Genomic DNA, 7,553 nt, shown 5'->3' with positions numbered 1-7,553 from the left:
GGGGCAAAGAACTAAAGATTGCTGAAGGCAATCTGCTAAATAGTTTATAGTAGTACCCATATAAGGCAATTCAATTAGTTATTCAAGCCGGAAATGTGAACAAACCATTTACAGACGTTGCAAAAGCCAATAATAAAACCAGAATTTTGGATTCGAGAAGTCCAGGAAGATTCTAGAGGAGTTATTTTGCTTGAGAAATGTGCTGTCTGAGACTGAGCATTGCAACCAAAACACAGGTCCTTTATGAAAATTGACTTTATGATTCTAGAAAAGTAAGCATCATTTGGAGTTTTCAGGGCACTGTGAAGGTGAACCCTCAGCTCTGACAATCCTGCCCTCTTTCTATACAACTTAAGTTAACTTAAGAGTCTTCAATCATTCTCTCTCATGCTGATTGAGGGAGCTTTCAGCGGAACCCAGAGCTCACCCTCACAGCTAGTCTCCATAAGCACCTTGCTCTGGAGAGCCATCTGTCCCTCTGAGTGCTGGAGTTACAAGCTGGCTGCCATGCCCACCTGGATTTAATGAGTTCTGTAGATCCACTTCAGGCCTCATGCTTGTGCATAAGTGATTGAACTCCTGAATCCCAGCCTAAAGACACTCCTGATTATCTACTGAAGGGGACTTCTGGGTTTGAGGGCTAAAACCTAAAGGAGGGGCTACTTCAAAATGGGACCTAGCTCAGAGAGGATGGAGTCCAGAGCACTCAATGGTCACTGATTCTCTACCTAACCTAAGGAAGTATTTCTGAGCTCCTATGGAGAGAGAAGCTAGAAATCAAAGAGATGTGTACCCAGATGCTTGTTAAGGATTTAAAGAGGACAAAGGTCCAGAACTGGGAGAAGCAGTCTCTGGTAGTCATAGGCCTAAGTTTTCTCCAGGGGAAGCAGAGGCAAAGGATTGACAGAGCAGTTAGGCAACACTGCTGCCTGGTCAGAGAGGGACAGGTCTCAGATGACCCACTCTTACTTATGAAAGCATTTGTTATATCCCTGGGGATGCTTGGAAATGCTTGGGAGCATTGGAAACCAGAAAGATGCAACACCTTAAAGGGCAGGAAAGAAGAGGGTGGACGGTACATCAGGTTGTATTGCACGTATGTTAGGTGTGATTAATAAGCAAAACAGCCATTGGCATAGTTATGAACTAGGGCTGGTGTGATGATGCTAATGGGGATAGTGAGAGTGAGGAGTGGACCTTCAAACCCCTTTTCAGGAAGGATCTGCATGGGATGATGATGGATCCCATGACTGTATAGATTAGACTGCCCAACAGAGCAATACACAGAACAGTGAGGGCAGGTTTATCTCCACAGCTTGTGGGTTGGGGAACAGTGTGGTTATTATGCTCAGTGTTTCAATGATTGCTCACTCTCATGTCTCTCTTCACTACTGGTCTCTGTCTAGAGTTCGAAGTACTGGTTTGTAGATACATTCTGACCAATAAGGCTGTTAAAGTTTGTGACATGAAGGGGACAGAGAACATGGAACCAGCATTTATAGAATATCTTTTGTGTGTCAAGACATCTCTACATGAGTCATGTCACTTGATCCTGGTATCAGCACTGAAGAATGTCTTTAAGGGAGATTGCAGGAATTCAAACTGAGAGGACAGGGCATGATAGATGTGGGAAGAACTGCCTTGGATATAAGTTATCTTAAGTAGGTCAATGTCTCCTGGGCTTTTAAAACCAGATGGAAACCAACAGATAGCTTAATAATAAAACTGATGTGTTGTTTTTAAGAGTAATAAATTGTTGTCTTGGTTTTACTGTTTGTTGCTGTGATAAAATACCCTGACAAAAGCAACCTAATGGAGAAAGGATGTTTTGTCTTACAGTTTTTAGACATACAATCTCTCATGGCAAGGAAGGCATGGCAACAGGCAGGGAAAGCTGGCAAGAGCAGGAAACTGGCTGGCCTTACTATGCTCATGCTCAGAAAGTACAAAGTAAACAGGAAGTAAGACCAGTCTACAAACCCTCAGGGCCCACCACCAGTGAGTTACTTTCACCAGGGATGCTCTACCTCCTACAGGTGCCACAACCTTCCCAAACAGCACTGCCAGGTGGGGACCAAGTGTTAAACGGCTATGGGAGACATTTCTAATTCAAACTACAATAGACATGGACCTGTATAGAAAGCCAGATACAGAGGTGAAGGCTTGCCGTGCCACTCACATATTACCCAGGGGGAAGATCCAAAGAATTTAAGTCTCATTGGCATCATGACGATCTGAGGCTCTGAAACATTTAGGTCATGTCAGGTCTTGCTCCTCACACACCTTCTGATTCTGATGTGGCTCCCTAGTGGGTCCTCTTTGAGGAATAGGATTCACAGTATACAAATAGGTTGTCATCCTAGTTAGAAATTGCCATTCTCTGAAGTCTGCCCACAGGGAAGGCATAGATTTGTTATGTCAATGTAAGTTATCCGAGTCACAGGATAACTATCTCCCTCTCTAAAATTAATAAACACTCAGAGTTCATGCAGCACCGTGAAAATGGAATTACAAGAAGTAATTACCTAATTATTCAGCACTACCTGCTTTCTGGACACTACCCAAATCAGCAGGTTAAACTCACAGTCATGAGGATGTGGACAATCTTTTACTGTTTTAATCATAGTAAGTCAATATTTTGTATATTATATGACAGTTTACAAAGCCTTTTAGAATGAGTTGATAGCTCCCAAGTGGACACAAGTGTGAATCCCTATGTCATTGTCCCAGGTTTTTTTTTTTTTGAGTGATAAAATTGAGTCTAGTGGAACCAAACTGGTCATGTTTACACAGGTAAGTGTTGAGTTTGGATCAACCTGATTCTGAAGCCAGTGTTCTTTTGTTTCTCATGCTGAGGAAGATGCTTCACAACTCATAAAAGACGTTCACAGCCAGTATTTAATTCATTCCTCATAAGAACTCTGAATGTGATGACATTGACAGATTGCAGCTGTACACTGTACCTGACCAGGGCCCTGAGTGCCCTGCAGCTGTGTCCAGGGTGAGAGGCTACAAAAAGGGACAGCAGGAAATAAGGGCTATCATGATAGGGTCACACTGCTCAGCACATCAGTGAGCCTGTGTGTAGACTAAGAGGGAGTTCCCAAAGAAAGAAGAGATATTAAAAAGTAGAAATTCATGAGTCACATAAAATTTTAGGAACTTCTGCCTACAGGCCAGTTTTGTAAGCCTAGCAAGTAGGAAAGAAGATTCTCTGTATGTCAAAACTCCCTGAGGCATCTTCAAGTAGTCCAATAGCTACTCTCTGGACTCTGGGAGACATCTCCCTCCCATCCAGGAAAAGGCCTTTTAGTATTTGCCAGCCATGAAAAGGTGGTCTTCACCTTCCATCCCATAGCGCCTGGTTCTCAATGCTTCCCCCTGCTGGCCAGTCCATGACAGGAGGTGAGTGTGTTAGATTGATAACCAGTATCACTTTACCAGGCATACAAGCATCTACATCTGTGAGCAAAGCATCTTGGCCATTAGCATTCACATACTTTACAAGGGACACCTATGGTTCTGAGAGATGAAAGTGCTTGCATACTGATTCAGCATAATTTCCACTGAGGGTAAGGCAGGCAATATCTTCAGACACCACTGCAATATTATTTTCTCCTAAGGCTGCTGCCTTTAAAATTGCCCCTGGTGTGAAACAGAGAGATCAGGCTATTCCTAAGCCTTCCAGAGAAGTCCTGGAAACAGCATCATGAGTTATTTGCCTGTCCCTGGCCCACACTTTCTCACATTCCTCTTCCCAGTGGAAAAACGAAGACAGATTTTGCTGTTAAGTTTCCTACATCGATATCTGTATCCAGGTAGGTGTGGTAAGCCTTCAGTTTATGGAGTTTTTCAAATCATCATTTTCTTTAGAAATTTGTGTTATAACTTAATTCTTGCTAAGTTAAATCCAACAGTGCTTTATGGTACTGGTTGATCAATACTCACAATGGAGGGTGTGGAGTTTACCGTATTTTATGCTTTCTTTGCCTTATGTCTTAAAGATTTCTCTTTAGGTATATAATGTATCTCAATTAAATTAAGTACTTAAAAAATGCCCCGAGGCATTTGTACTACATTGAATGTAATGAAAACTTGGCCAGTGTGATTTTTAGTTGGCTGGCTCTGAAGGTGCAGGCAAATGGCAAACTTTCTCCGTGCATAAGCAGCCATAACATCTCTTGCTGGGCTCAAAACCAGGCTCTTCATATATTATTTATTTAGGTGTCACTTTGTCTCAGAGTAATACAGAGAAAGCCTTATATGAACAAATGAAGAAATACCAACTAGATAGCATAGCCAAAATTGCTCTTCCTAAAAACCTGAGTAAAGAACGGGCCCCTAACAGTATTTAATCCTTCATGTAAATGTAATCTTCATCAAGTATTTTTCAATATTTCTAAATCCTAATATTCCGATGCAAAATTCACATCCTCACAGTTTATTCGTAGTCCTTCAGCGATAAGCCATCCAGTGGTGGGGAATGTTGCCTTGCCAAGTCATCAAGTAGTTGACATTGGATCATGCAGTACAAAATACTTAACCTTCTGAACTGAAAATTATTTTCTGGCTACACTATAATTCTATGAACATCATAACACCTTAAAGCAGTGGCCAATGTCACCAAACTGCATGCTGCTCACCTGTTTCTGGACCATAGTTAGAACTGAAAAAAAGGTTTGGCTGTACTGGAAATGGGCACTGAGTCACAATGAAACTAATATTCTAAGTGCTCTAACTCCAGGAATCTAAGAGTATTCTTCCACGTTGAGATAAGATTTTCTTCTTAAAGCAGAAGCTTCATCTATCACTAGTATGTGAATTATGAAAACATAAAAAACAATTAAACTATGCCTTTTGTAGCAGGGTTCTTTCATACCTAGAAGAAATTAATGTGGGCAGGGAGATTAGCTGGTTCAACACAAAAAACACCCTACAATGGCTGTCACTGGGGAAATGGACAGGCCTTGCCATTTTGTTGTGACTTCTATTTCCTCATTTAAATTCAATTTGGTGGAGCAAAATTCTCACAATGTAAATAACACACCATGTTTCAAAAATAACAACTGTCCCTAGCATAATCATAGATTTGCTATTTGGACATAAATGTTTCTTAATTACATCAGTATATACATAGACAGCAACCTGAAGATGGGGCAATTCTGCCTCAGTTTCAATATCCCACAGTACCTGTTCCTATGACTCCAATTCTGTCCTCCGATGGGAAGAACTTGCTGTTTTCACCAAGTCTGGAAACAGATGTGCAGAGAGACAGAAGACGGAGGCAGCGAGGAACGGAGCTCTACTCCATACCGTTCTACTGTGGCAAGGCTAAGGGCCCCTCTTTTCCATCCTTCCTGCTGGGTTGCACAGGTCAGTGGAGTCGGGTTACTTTTCATTTGTTACTTTATCAGCCAATTGGTTATCCCTTTGGAAAACATAACAAAGGCCGAATAAAACATACATGACCATACAGTCTGCTATTACAGAGCATCGTGACACCGAACCTACGCAGCATCCACCCTTCACTAGCTGGTGCATGGCTCAGCCGACTCGACCGTGGAATAGCCCTGTGCTCCTAGCAGGATTTCTTTGCTTGCCTTACCTGCTGAGTGGCTTCTTTCAGACTTCATTGTCTTTTTGGTCTGAATTAAAATTACTGGGAAATAATAAAGGGGTATTTTGATGGTTTACTGTACTGCTACAACGCTCTCCATAGCGTCACATAAACATATTGTCAAGAGGCACCCAGTTCACCCAGTCGTTTAATCTCTAGTCTAAGCAGTCCCAAGTGCTCACACAAGAAAGTCACATGAAAAAAACAACAACACACACAAAAAGAGAAAAAAAAAAGCATACTGATGACAATCTCAGGTGGACCCTGTGCTGCTCCTGAACTTGACTCTTGAGGCTTAAGGGTGGAGTCCCCTCCCTAGGACAATGAAACCTAAAGCCATTCTGCAAACTCTTGCAGAACACCTTCCGCCTCTAGGGGGCGTTTGTATTTCAGCAGCCAAATAACAAAAGTCTCATTCACCCTCACTTCCAGTCAGTTTAGAAAGCAACTATCACACGGAAAAATAGAGGTGCCGCTACAACACTAAAGAGACCTAAGAGCTAAATATTCAAACTCTAGTATCATTTCAGCCTAAGACAATGTCCTTTTAAAGAAATACAAATAGTTGCTGTGTTAACAAGGTATGGGTATCTTTAAACAAGAATTACAGCATGTGCTCCAAATTCAACTTAATAGCAAACATTTCAGTAAAATTTAGTATTTTTCACACTTAATTATTCTTCTTAAGTCACAAATATTTTAGTATTGCATAATTCATTGTCTTTAAAAGTGTATTGCAAAACTCTTGGGTAAAGTGGAACTGTTTAAGCAAGAAAGCACTTAAACAACAACAACAACAACAACAACAACAAAGAGTAGAACAAAATAGAAACCACAGGTTCTTATAGGTCTGTTCTTTCATACCAGTCACAGGACTGAGTGCTAGAGAAATACTAGTTTAAACAAAGAAGGAGAAAAAGAACATAGTCTTTGGGGTTGTGGGTCTCAGAATTACAGAAGAGACAGAGGTCAAAAGACATTCAGGGAAGATTAACGTGAGATTGTTGGTAGATGCTCCAAGTTCATTGAACACAGTAGACAGATGTCACAGCAACTCCCTGAACAAAACCACCAAGCTGATCAGAAAGGAACCACATGGAGCGGCTGCGGGTATATGTCAAACAGGTGGGCAAGAACACAAAAAGGCCCTGAGTGCTTACCCTGGGGGAGTAAAAGGGACATCGTGGTATACATACTGGTATATATAAGATGCTGTCTATCACACACCTATACATAGAGGGTTTCTGAATACATATCACTAAAGGATCTATCCAAAGCATGGGTGACTTTCTGGGAGGAAAGAGTTTCAAATGGTATTAGTTAAAAGAGAACGATGGACAGCTCAGAAGCAACTGATCTGAAATGCAGGAGACTATGTGGTGTGAGTGGTTCACACTGGAGAAACCTAGGTTCAAGTAAAGGGAACTTCCTCGAGGCAACAACTGAAATGACAGCCATACTGGTGGTGGGAGGGGCCTGAGATGCTAATTGTCATTGTTTGAACCTAAATGTCCAGTAGGGACATGGTTTGAATACTTGGTCCCCAGCTCTTAGCGCTGTTGGGATAATCTGGGAACTTCAGGTGGTAGCGATAAATGGTGAAAGTAGGCCACTATGGACAAACCTTTGAAAGTTATATCCACATGTAGGCTCGGGATTTCCCACCCCAGCCCCTGTTGCCAGAAATAACCACTCTGAGACTTACTTATGGATAAATGCCTAGGCCATAAGCTTTGGCTCATTCTCCAACTAGCTCGTAACTGATATAACTCATTTATTTTAGTCTCTGTGTGCCTCGTGGCTGGTTACCTCTCTTCTGTTTTATATATCTGTCTCCTCTGAGTCCTGGAAGTGACTCTCCCACTCTTGACTTTTTCCCAGAATTTCTCATTTCTCTCTCTCTCTCTCTCTCTCTCTCTCTCTCTCTGCCTTTCTC

The 7,553-nt window shown here is 41.8% G+C and overlaps 1 protein-coding gene across 3 annotated transcripts in view; it reads right to left on the bottom strand.

Moving 5' to 3' along the window:
* Positions 1–7,553, bottom strand: part of Dnajc5b (DnaJ heat shock protein family (Hsp40) member C5 beta) — an 84,532-nt gene that overhangs the window by 55,368 nt on the left and 21,611 nt on the right. The window contains exon 1 of one of the 3 annotated variants that reach the window (XM_028764546.1): positions 5,191–5,314. The exons of the other annotated variants lie outside the window; for them this stretch is intronic. The gene's annotated coding sequence lies outside the window, so the exon portion shown is untranslated. Of the gene's footprint in view, positions 1–5,190; positions 5,315–7,553 lie in introns of those variants that run through there. 3 annotated transcript variants of the gene reach the window in all.

The sequence above is a fragment of the Grammomys surdaster genome, unplaced genomic scaffold (assembly GCF_004785775.1).
Source record: "Grammomys surdaster isolate TR1022 unplaced genomic scaffold, NIH_TR_1.0 62, whole genome shotgun sequence".
Classification (NCBI taxonomy): domain Eukaryota; kingdom Metazoa; phylum Chordata; class Mammalia; order Rodentia; family Muridae; genus Grammomys; species Grammomys surdaster.
Note: the sequence above shows the minus strand (reverse complement) of the source record. Positions and strands in the feature narration are given on the sequence as shown.